At 36.6% G+C, this 12,797-nt stretch overlaps 1 protein-coding gene across 2 annotated transcripts in view; it reads left to right on the top strand.

Moving 5' to 3' along the window:
* Positions 1 to 348: 348 nt before the first annotated feature.
* The window catches only part of LOC107090732 (neural cell adhesion molecule L1-like), a 53,301-nt gene continuing 40,852 nt past the window's right edge, over positions 349 to 12,797 (top strand). Inside the window, exon 1 of one of the 2 annotated variants that reach the window (XM_015384290.1) lies at positions 349 to 535. The gene's annotated coding sequence lies outside the window, so the exon portion shown is untranslated. The remainder of the gene's footprint in view (positions 536 to 12,797) is intronic. The other variant, XM_015384288.1, reaches the window with a different exon arrangement.

The following is a 12,797-nucleotide window of genomic DNA, read 5'->3' as shown; positions in this document are numbered from 1 at the left end:
AAGATAATTTATTGGTTATTCAAATAATTCTTAACACTAAGTTTAATGTCACAAACACAGAGACACAGTGTGGCATCATTTTGAAGATACTACAGAGACTCATGTTTTTCCCACTGGTATTCTAACCAGCTAACCAGTTCACTATTACTAAAAATGAAAAGCAGGATATTGGACCATGAGAGCTGGATGTAAAGTAGAAGGGAGGGGCAGGAGCCACCGAGGGAATAGATGGAGAGGAGAGGGAGGCTGTGATGAAGGAGGCTGATGTCATCTTTGATGATGAACCAATCAGTGAGCAGGAAGGGTAAGAAGGCAGGGTTTGGAGACAGAGCTCTGAAGGGTGTGTTTTATGTACCACTGCAGATCCAATGCAATACAAGACTTTAGAATAGGAATGAGCCAGACGACAGAGCTGCAAAGATGCTGAGATAAAGAAAAGATAGAGATAGGAATGTGATGAGGAGAAAACAGACGGGATAAATCAACGGGATAAAAGACAGGTGGAGATAAAGAAAGAGGAGGAACACCTGCAGAGGTAAAACAAAGGCTTAGCAGGCTGACGCATGTGTCTGAGTGTCAATGAATGTGTTGGTGTGTGTGTTTGTGTGTGAGGTTGGGTGGGTTTGCGAGTCAGAGGGCTGTGGAAGAGATCTGTTACATAAGACACTGGCAGGTATGAAAAACTGAAACATCTGTGTGGAGGTCTGATTGTTTAGACTAAAAATAAATGAATGTTGGTATGTTTTAGACTGGGCCATAAGATGTCTGTTTGCCACCTTTATGATGCACAGAAATACCCATGTGGAGCAAGGTAGGAGTGGCAGTCTGGTCGTCCTTTGGCAGATTAAAAAGGAAAACAGAAGGCAGTCTGAGACACATCCACTCTTTTATTTCTACCGTTCATTCACAATTCTACTTTGATGTCACTATCAGTTAGTAGAGCAGCTTAGAAAAAGGCTACACCGCTCTTCAGGGAGTGTCTGACTTCCTTAGTTCAGCTTTATCAGTCTCTGATGTCGTACATCATCTTCAGGCGCTTGTTTTTATTAATATTGAATGAAATGAAGCACTATACAAAAAATCTGTTGTTAATTATTCATACTAGTAAAGCCTCCTTTCTTTCATTACAATTTCAGACTAAAGTTTATCAAGAATAATCTTTTTTTTGTTGATCTGATTTGACTAAAGAGTGGAATGAGCATTTCGCCACAAAGTTACCACTGATAAATCAGTAAAATAAAGAAATTAAGCTGGAGTCAGATGTTTATGTCAGTCAGTTTATGTTTAGTTTTGGCTTAAAAATATTATCATTTACAAAGAATGTTTTATCACATCATTGATTTTTCAAAAACAGCTTTGAATTCGTTCTGGATTTGTTCTGATGCGCATACTGTAGGATCAAAAATTTACCTTCACTCTCATCTATAAACAAACCCTTCCCTTAGTATATAGATAACTGTATACTTTTCTAACCATTACCAACCTTCTGGCATAAATTTAGACCTTTTCCTGGCAGAGATGGAGGAGTTCATAAATGAAGGTGTTTCTTTTCCTGCCACAGACCAGTCCATTAGTGCTTTAAATGGTTGAGGTCAGAACTTTTAGAAGGCCATCTAACTGCTGAGCTGAGCAGATGTTTTACATTTTTCATCTTTTGTGTGGGATTGCTCTGTACCACTTGCAGCCAAACATTCATCCATTTTCGGTCACGCTAATCCAAAGCGGGGTAACAAGGGGTGCAGGGTGCCTATCTGGAGTTGTCTATGGGTGTGAGGCAGGGTACACCCTGAACAGGTCACCAGAGAGACAACACAGAGACAAACAATCATTCAGGCACATAGTCACACACACACTTTAGGAGAATTTAGAGAAGCCAATTAATCTAACAGTCATGTTTTTTTTTGACTGTGGGAGGAAGCCAAAGTACCTGGAGAAAACCCATGCATGCTCAGGGAGAACACACACTCCTTGCAGGAAGGCTGGGAATCAAACCCAGAACCTTCTTGCTACAAGGCAGCAGTGCTACCACTGTGCCACTAAGCAGCCCCTAATGCAGCCAAACAGTTCCAAACCATTATGCTGACACCACTGTGTTTGACATTAAGTAAAATGTTCTTCAAACAAATGTCTTGTTTGTGATGTTTCACCATTAAAGCCCTTCTCCAGAATCAATGTGGGCAGCTGCTAACTTCAGTGCATCCCAAAGGTTTTCATTTTTTTACGAGGCTTTTCCCTCCTGGTTTAAGAACAGCATTTCTTCCCAGGCTCCAAAAATGTTACATCTAGTATGAATTTTCAATTCCCCTTAATTATTTATTTATTTATTTTTTTGATTTACATTGATTGACTGTCCAGCTAAGAACTGCCAAATCCTGTTTTGAGCTGCAAAAAGAAACCAAAGTTAGCTCATGGTTTTGTGCCGCCACAGGCACCAAAAAATATTTATCCCCAAAAACAATTAAAAGTTTTAGGATTACATTAGAGAACAAGTTCCAAAACATTGCACCTCATGACCCAAAAACTTAATTAGTAAAATAGTTCATTTATTTCACTCTATATTTATTCATACATATAAAATAAAATCATTATTTTCAATTTTAAATCAACACATTTTTCAAAATAATATTTCATTATTTAGTTTAGCATATCAAATGTATATTTGATTATTTAATTGCAAATGTATTTGCACCTTTGAATTTGATGATAAATTCAATATTTTAATAATTTATTAGATAAATATAGAAATGGTACAGCCACTTGTTTTATGGTACATTTATTTATTAAGTATTTCTATGTTTGGCCTTTTATATAACTCAGAAATCCCATCCCAATTATTGCATTAAAAAATATTTTGTGACCCCCCACTTAGTGTCTCGTGAGCCCAACTTTGGGAACCCCTGGATTCGAGAAAGGAGTGAATACATGCATGTGTGAAGTCATTTAACTGACTACAACTCATATATAATAAAATACTCTTATAGATAACAGCAATGTCTATGATGAGTGGACGGAGAGTTCTGACCACTTCTGACCACTGGAATACCATGATATTCATTTTAGGCCTGCGTTTGTTGTGGCAAAATGCATTTAAAGCTAATTGGGAAGATATGTTCCCCATGATCATCCGTCTGTTCTGTTTGCAAAGAACATAAAAATAAAACAAAAAAGCTAAAAAAAAGTGGTCCATTATTGAAAGGTTTATTTATATCAATCACTCAGCTTACTACTTAAAACCTATAATTGATCAATTGCACACAGTTTTTTTGTTTTGTTTTTATTTTCCTGTTAATCATGATAATTATTATAATTTAACTGGATTTCTTTAATGTGGAAATGTGGACTTTTTAAAAAGCCAATCAGAAAAAATATTTTAGCTTTATGTTTTAGTCATGATGAACCATCTTTTTTCTCTTAACCATTGTGTCTCACTGTTTTATTTTATTTTTCTTCATCCCTTGTTTATAACTCACCTCTCTTTTAATCGTCTCATTAGAAGAAAGCATAATGAAGGTAATCCATGAGTTTAATAATAGTCTAGCTTTGATTTGTGATGCAATAATATATTCTTTATTGTCTTGCATAGGATGTTTTTTTGGACTCACTGTTGTCAGTAGTCCATTAGAGCACTATTAAAGTCTTGGAAAGTAAAACACGTATCACTCAGTAAGATACATAGCATGGTTTCTGTTAGTATATAATAAATAAATCTAGAAGAGGAGAGTACTGAGCAACAGATGTTCTCCTAAACCCGTTCAGCCAAAGAAGACATTGTTTTATACTTCAGTTGGAGAACAGAAGAGAAGAGAATTAAATTAGAAAAGGATTCAGTTTTTGGAGTCTGTTGCCTGACAGATCTAAATAATCTCTCTGTGTCTGTTTAGTAATTGACTGGTCAGAAATGATCTGAAGGGAGTGGTTTCCAGTCCACTGCCATAGCAGACCCAGCAGCTGGTCCTGAGACAGCCAGAAAGCAGAGCCAGTAACACCTGGTTGAATGGCTGCTCCCTTTTTCTGAGAATAAAAAAAAATGTATACATAATTAAAATGAGGCTTGTGTTGTTAGTAGGAACAACAGAGGAGAAAATCAAACAGATGCGAAATATTTTTTTTCCCAAAATAATCTTTTCACTGTGCATTGATGCTATAGCTTCATTTGATGATCCAGAACCATCTCAGCCTCTGTCCCAATCAACTGCAAATTTTACAGCAAAATTAAATTACTGACCACAACTTATTTGCAGAGTACCAAAATACAGCAGATGTCACCCAAATGACTTCATAAGACTAACAGGTCCAAATTAGATCTTTTTTTTTTTTACAAAATAAAAATTAGAGATCCACTGATCTGATCATACCAGAAATTGGTTCAATATCAGCCAAGAAGCGAATGTCCTAATATATTAGAATGTATCCAAAATCTCAGATGTAACGATGCAGTTAGAAAATCTAGGGTTATCTAGTCCACTGGTTAATAATACATGGGGCTGTTGTTCTTATTGTTGTTAACTGTAGTTCTGTTTGAGTAATATCACTTCATCAGGCCTTTTTTAACATTCAATAATATAAAATGTGGAATTCAATTATGTATGATTTGTGCTGATATTTTATTAGGTCAATATTGATATCTGTCAATACCTGCAATATCGGTATTGTTTTGGAAATAATAAAGTTGTAACAGGACCCCCATACAAATGAGCCCAAACAGTTCAAACTAGTCTATATTTTTCCTTTACAGTATTTCATTTACAAAAAAACAACAATAATAAGAGTTAAAATTGTTATCTAATTAATCTTTTTCTACAAATTAACTTTACTATTTCATATTTTACACTTAATTACTTAATTAATTCAATAAATCTTACAAAGTTAAATTATCTTGCAATATGAAGAGATAGTTTCACTCATTCTGAGTAACTTTCTTTCAGATTTATAGTTTTTATCTTTCTCATTGTGCTCAGTATACATTTGGAACTATATGTTTGAAATACAGGGTAGCTTTAACACAGCCTTCCTGTACCTTTAGCATGTGCATCAGCATCAGAGTCTTCTATTTTGTCTAAAGAGTTGTTTAGGAACAGGAGCTTTGTGTATTTATTATGGTATCCAGTCCAAACTATATTTAAATACACTTAACTTGAAATTGAAATCATTTATTCATTGAGTTCCTCAAGGCTATATCCTTCCTCTTCTCTATTCTACCTACTTCAACTAGGATCCATCCTTCCTAAACACAATGTTACTTTTCCCTTCTACGCTGATGACAGCCAGATTTATGTGCCAATAAAAAAAAAAACATTTCTTCTGTGCAAGCAATCTTTTTAATTGTATTAAGGAAATTAAAGCTTGGATGTCTTTACATTTTCCGTTTTGTTCTAAAACAGAGGTCTTGCTGTTGGGATTCTTACATGTGAACTTGGGTCCATATTTGATACCTGAAGTGACCAACCTTGGTGTTAAGCTGGACACCTTGGCTGTTACTTTGAGTCCAGTTTATTTTAGCTGAAACTCATTTAAATTTTAATTAAACCTATTATTTAGAACCAATTCAGAACACAAATCTTCTGAAGGCACTTTATAGAGATAATTCAACCACACCATACAGTAAGATGGGTCAGAAGTTGTATATCTAAGGAAATCCAGCTGATTTCATTGAGCAACTGACTTTGCCATATACAGGATGCTCCTCCTGGATGAGCATGAGGAGTTATTAGACATGAGCCTATATTGTGCCGCTAACTCTACAGCAAGACCTCAAACCGAGTATGTATAAGGTGACAGTGGGGGGGATAAACTCCCTTTTAACAGGAGGAAACCTCCAGCAGAACCAGGCTCATTGGGCTTTCTGCAGACAGAAACAGACATACAAGAGGAAGAGAGAAGCACTGATTTAGAAAGAATTTCTAAGTTAGAAAAGGTAACAGTAAACTAGCTCCATAGGAGTTAAATAGGTGAGCTCTGAGGCAGTTCACATGTCAAAAACGATAAAATAGAGCACATACATGTAGCCACACTAAATGTTTAGTCACTTTTTATTTGTAATTAATGCATTAATCTGAAATTACTTGGATTACTGCAAAGTGCTTTCTGTTGGCTCATTCAGTCATTGCTTGCTGGCTTTTATCTCGAACGCTGCGGCTCAACTTTTATGTGGTTTTAGAAAAACATGAGCTCATTACACCGATTTTAAAATCATTGCCTCTCTTTATTACCGTATTGGTTTTAAAGTCATTGTACTTGTTTTTAAATGTCTTTGTGATCTTCCCCCCTCTGCATCTATCTGAACAACTACATTCCTCTTTAGCTCTCTGACACCAGCAGATTATTTGATTCTTGTTACCCCTAAAAATATGAGATAGTAGAGAGGTGAGCCCAATTCTTCAATTGCTGTGTCAAAACTATGAATTGCACCACTTTTGCATCCAAAAACAAATTTAATCTTTTGCTATTTCTAAATCTTGCTTCAAAATTCACTTGTGCTTTCTTGCTTTTACACAGTTTGTGTGTCTGTCTTTTTTACTGTTGTGACCAGCAGTTTGGTTAATCTTGTTTTTTTCTAAAGTGCTTTATAGATAAAACTGGAATAGAATGAAATAGATAATGTTGCAACAGAGGTAATGAAGCCAAAGTAGAACAAGTTTTTTTGTTCCAGTAGATTCAGATTCCCAGAATATGTGTTTCTTTGATTGTAGCCATTCTTGAAATATATTTAGAGCAAAGATCCAAGTTCTGACATTGTTTACTGTTTCAAATAAAGTGGCAGAGACTAGATTTGAACCACCATGTGACATAAATATGCTAAAATGAATAACTCTTTACTTATTAAATGAGAGTTATACAACTTCACTTTATGACTTGGAATTTTGTTCAAAAAGTTTTGATGAATTACATTTCTTCTTTATAGCTTAAACTCTAAATACCAGTTCTATTTCAGCTCAAACTCTCTGCTGGGTCGGAAATATAAAACATGTTTTTATCAAATAGTTCAAATGTTTTAAAGCACCATGTTTAAAACGCCTTAGTTAGTTCCACTACTTTGACTCCTTAATTTGAGACAATAATAGATAACAATGAGTCTCGACATCTTTATGACATCAACATTAAGTCAACTATGCAGTGAAGCTCCTTGGCTCTTAACCTCCTACTGTTTGTTGCGCCCCTCATGTAGTAAATACAGTGACACTGAACTAATAAAGTCTATATATGACTTTTTTTGTCTGATTCCCAGGTGGTCTTTATAAAACCTGAGCAATGTGTGTTCTAGGGAGAGTTTAGAAGCACCTGAATAAAACAAAAAGCTTAAATACAATTTACTGATGTTATGGCATCTTTGAGAAGACATTCAAATCAATTCAATTCAGTTTATATAGCGTCAAATTCACAACACATGTCATCTCAAGGCACTTTCCAGTTCAACCAGATCATACAGTCAAATTGATACAAAGTTTTCTATCTAAGGAAAACCAGTTGATTGCATTGACTCATTGACTCAAATGCAATCCCTCACACTAAGCATGCTTGTAGCGACAGTGGAGAGGAAAAACTCCCTTTTAACAGGAAGAAACCTCCAGCAGAACCAGGCTCAGTGTGAGCGGCCATCTGCCGAGGCCGACAGGGGTTCAAGGAGACGGAAGCATGTATTGTAATTTCTTGAAAAGTATAGAAATAGAAAGAAATGAAATATCAACTGGAAGAAATTTCTAAGTCACCGAACTGGTTTTCCTGCTCCAATAAAGTAACATGGTTTTTTGTTGGATTCAATAAACCATGTTGGTTTATTAAGCATAATGGTTCATTATGCTCCAATAAACCCTGTTATTGGAGTATAATAAATACTGTATTATTTTTTTTTTTAAAGTTAATCAGAAATTACTGCAAACACCAGTTAAGACTTAAACACAAAGTTTAGCCCAGAATGAAGTAATTAGAAATTTAAACTTGGTTGTTCTATGTTGGCCTTTTGTCTAAAACAGTGATCGCCCCCTGTGGTTGGTAAATAGTCTGACTGCATTGCTGTTTTTACCTGTTGATAATTCCTGGGCTCAGTGAGGGGTCTAATTATTGCTCCAGACTTCTGCCTCCTGAAAAGAGTGCATGTTCACTGGTTTGAATCCCTCTTATGCCCGGAATACACCCCATGGTCCTGCTCAGTGGCAGCTCACTGCTCCCTGCTGTGATTAAAAAAAGACCATAACCACTAAAAAAGAGATCAATCTAGCCATTTCTCAGATCCCCTTAATTCCCAGAGTCGTGTTGGGAGCTAGTGGGTCATTTGTGTGCATGTTTTCATATTTATCTTCATATTCTCCTCTTGAGTTGGGGGCTAAGTTTATGTGTGAATTGAGTTCAGGTTATGATCCAGAGACGAGAGCTTTCAAGAGTAGAGAATATTAGAATCTAGCCCTTTAAAAATTCAGTAGCTATAAACACTGTTTGTTTGTTTTTTTCTGTAATTTTTAGAACTGGTAACAAGACAAGCTTTTGTGCTTTTGTCTTTAGTTGTTTTTTGTTTGTTTTTTATTACTACAGTACTGATATAATTAAATACCGTACTTAAAAATCCCTGCAGCAAGAATTAAGTTTTACCTAAGGAAAAAAATCCAGGTAAAAAACTTTTTTGTGTTCTGGTTTCTGAAATCAGTTTCTGTTGTAGATAGATGGACCTAGATGCTGAATCACTGAGGAAGGGTTTGCATTTTTAAAGCCAGACTGAAAGGTTTTGTCAGAGAAATGTGGGTGAGATGGAGGTCTCCTTTGATAAAATGGGATTAGTTAAATTAATCCTCTATATTGCTTATCCATCTTCCTCCATCCTCTAACAGCTCCACTCCCTTTCTCTGATCTATTCTTCTGCTTTCTTCGTTATACTCTGGCTTTTTCCATTTGTGCCCATTAAGGCGAGGTTGTTCTATTAAAGAAACTAAGGCGTGCCCTGCTTATTATTGCTTCCCTCAATCAATGCTTCCTCTGGGAACATTTGCATGTCTGTTGCAGGACTTTTTGAACAGTACATTAGCTCACATTAGAGACTGTTTTAAGCAGCTTATCTGTGATTGAGGCCTTAATCTGTTCAGAAACAACTAATCTAACTTTGGTGACTAAACGGATTCACTAAACGGAAGCAGCACAAAGAACAGAGCGACACACTCATCCTGCGTGAAACAAATATGCGACCTCTGATCTTTTTTTATTATCATGTGATCACAAAAACAGAAGACACTGTGTTGGTCAGTGCTCTGGAAAACAGTTTCATCACTCCTCTGACAGCCAGCCAAATGGTGCACAGTCAGTTTCTGTTTTGTGGATGAACATGTTCAAACGAGCGCTCTCATGAGCAACGTTAACTTTCGGGGAAACTACCTCCTAAAACATGCTGTTTTTCAGAGTTAGACAAAGAGCTGCGCAATTTGGACTGAATGCCAGATAAATCAAGACACTTTTGCTCCTTTCTGCAGAAAACAGTTGACTATAGGAGATTCCTTTCTTCATCTTTTACACCAGAATAAAACAGTTTTCATGGTTGATACTTCAAACAATCAAAACTTTAAATTATGTTAAGTTTTTTCTGGGGATGAGGAATAAATCTGAAGGTAAATGCATCCACAACTCTTATAGTCCTATAAAGTCCAGCAGAGCAGGCCCCCAAATCAACCGCAGAGTGCTTCAATCTATACACAAAGAACTGGAAAGTTTATGTTGGTGGTACGGAAAATAAGTATGATATCTGATTGGATGTTTTAAGCAAAAAATAAATAGAATTTAAATATGAGTTAGGGCACGCTGAGAATACATACAGACTATTAATATATGGTTTTAATGTTTTGTTATCTCATTTACAATATAATGCTACTGGTGTAATCTTTTTTGTGTTTAGGGAAATATACATATCAGCAGATAATAGCCAATTCTCCATCATTGCCTTTAAGCTAAGTCAATTAACCTGGGGCACCCTACTCCAGAATCCAACAAATCTGTGAGGAAACACATATAGTGGTGGTATTGTCCTTCACAGGAAGGTTGGCCCCAAATCTCATTCTGCATTCAACCTTGGGCCTGCCCTTGAGTCAGGATTTTATTATAGAGGAAGTCTAGCCAGATATCTTTCTAATAGAGGGTTGAGGTTTTTGAGGGGAGGCAGCTTCCCAAATCCCTGCCAGTCAGCCCCAAATGTCTCACAGTGCAGTGAATTAGATGCTTTTGTTTCAGTTTTTTTTTTTTTTTTCACTTTACTCTTACTGATGTAAATATGACCCCAAGATAACCTTAGCAAACACAGGGGAAAAAAGTGTTGAACTTAAACTACTTAATTTGAAAATTCTTGGAAAACCAAACCGGCTTCATGTGAAACTAAATAATTGCCATTCTTGTTAAATCAGGAATTAGCTCTTCATTTTCCTTACCAAACCAAGACCTGAGCACTGCAATACCTATAGCAACAAGAAACACTCTAATTGATCTGGCTGATTACAAATATTTTGCAAAAAATATTTGAAAAAAGATTATCACATTATTCCCCAATCTAAACAAATAGAAGTTTAGTTAGAAACAAAGTCACTGACTGTCAGTCTAGAACAGGAATAACTTATCAATTTATAAGTCTTCAGGACTCCAGAGAACCAAAGTCACAATAATTATGTAACACAGAGAAAACATGAAACAATGCAGAACCTTCTCCTGAGTTGCAGACCTACAACAATTTCTCCAAGGGCGCATCATTTCTGACATACTGATAGCATCATCAACACTTATCCAGTGTTATGGCGTCACTAGACAAGCAGTGGTAGGGGACACAGGCCACCCGCCCAGCTTGCCAAAAGGAGATCAGACCTGCCTTTTTTGCCAAATGGGAAAGGAGCCAAATGCTGACTGTTAATGGGTGTACCTGCATTTGAAAACCCCATGTTAACCCGGTAATATCGCTTAGGAAGTAGCTTAACACATAGACCAAAAACAAAGTGTTAAACAAAGAAATTAATCCATGTGACACCATGATTTACTCACAAAGCCTGGGTATCCATGCAGAGTAAACTACTTGTGTAGAAATCCTCAAAGTCAAAGTACAAGTACATACCCTTTGGTAGATATCTGCATAATCTAAAAACTGCTTTCTAAGAATATCTTTGTCTGATATGGTCATTTGTTTGCTAATCTACAAAAAATTATTGTAACCAAATAAAAGGAAATTGTGGTAGACTTTCTGTTCCTCTCTACGTTTGAGAGATTTAGCCCTCCTGACTTTGTTGATCTGCTTGAAGGAGGTTTGAAGATCAGATAGGTATGAGGAGGCTAATCTGATCACCCAACTAATGGGAACATTTTCTGCCAACATCAGATAAAACCAGTGTTCTTCCGAACGGTTGTTTAGCCTCTTACTGGTAAATGGATTTATTGACGTTGTTGCAAACTCTCCACACTACCAAAAACTGCACAAAGCTTTACTTTTGAATTTCCCCAAAAAATTTTCATAGAAGATTTATCACTGCCCCCATTTTTTAATGATTAAGTAAAGAAATGTTATTGATTAAATAACCTCATAACAAAAAACTCTTTGTTTTTTTTTTACACTCAATGAAATCCTTGCTGTGCTCTCTTCAAAAATCACAGGGAAATTCAGCTTTTGCTTTTTTCTTAATTCGCATCTTTCTATTGAACCAAATAATATATATTTCAGATTACCTAGTTCTCCAAATTATACGGAGATTTAGATGTGTAGGAGGGGGTGCGCAGGTGTTTGCGTGTGTGCGTGTGTCTGCTGGGATGAGCTCCTGCCTGGACAATGGGAGGATTTTCTGCAGACGTTTTCTTTTTTCGGTATATTTTGGGTTGGCTCTGGCAGGAGGATGAGCAGAATCAATACTGCAAGCTGTCTGTGTTGTCCCAATACCAAAAAATACTCTCCTCTTTTAAACATTTTTTTTTTCATAATTAATGAATTTGCCTCCTTTTTAAACTACATAAAGAAACCTGCTAACAATGTTTAAAATTCCTTTCTATGAGTAGAATAGAAATAACGAAACGATAGCTATGGCTTTATATGCTGCAGAAAAAAACGAATAACACGAAAGCGGAAGGAGAATCTGAAGAGTGTGTGTTTGGATTTGTGCATGTGTGGAGAGGTGAGTCAAGTGGATGCTGGGAGTGGCCCTGGAGAGAGCAGGAGGATGAGGTGTGGCGAGATGGAGTGGGGGATGGGAACACAGAGGAAGGGACAATACGGGGGATGGGGGACAGATATATTGCTGTGTGGTGCTGGAGTCAGGAGGGTTACCATGGAGATGTGGGAACTACAGAAAGTGATGGGAGGGACTCATGCATATATGTCCGCACATATTTCACTGTGAGAATTGACAACTTTGCCCTTTGATTAATTGACACTATAAATGTTAAACCTTCACCAAAGGAAGGGCAAGGAGGACAGACTGTTAGGAACACCGTGGAAGGATGAGAAAGGAGAGAAGGAAATAAAAAAAAAATGGTTTTCTCAACGAGGGATGAAGAAATGCAATCTCCCATCAGGGAGAGGGGTAACTAGATACATGGTTGTTGGAAAGGAGAGAGTGAGACAGTCAGGATGGTTTCAAGTTAGGTTTGGAAAAAGATGAAATATATACTTAATCTCTTTCTTTTACCACAGTAAGGTTGGAAACAATGAGCTGATTCCCGAAATAATTTTGGATGGGAGTAGGTGTAACGCTTTTCAAAGTTAACAAATTATCTGATATCTGCAAATTTATGGATGGATGGATGGATGGATGGATGGATGGATGGATGGATGGATGGATGGATGGATGGATGGATGG

The sequence above is a fragment of the Cyprinodon variegatus genome, unplaced genomic scaffold (genome assembly GCF_000732505.1).
Source record: "Cyprinodon variegatus isolate N-32 unplaced genomic scaffold, C_variegatus-1.0 Scaffold309, whole genome shotgun sequence".
In the NCBI taxonomy this organism is placed as follows: Eukaryota; Metazoa; Chordata; class Actinopteri; order Cyprinodontiformes; family Cyprinodontidae; genus Cyprinodon; species Cyprinodon variegatus.
This window is presented reverse-complemented; position numbering and strand designations above follow the sequence as displayed.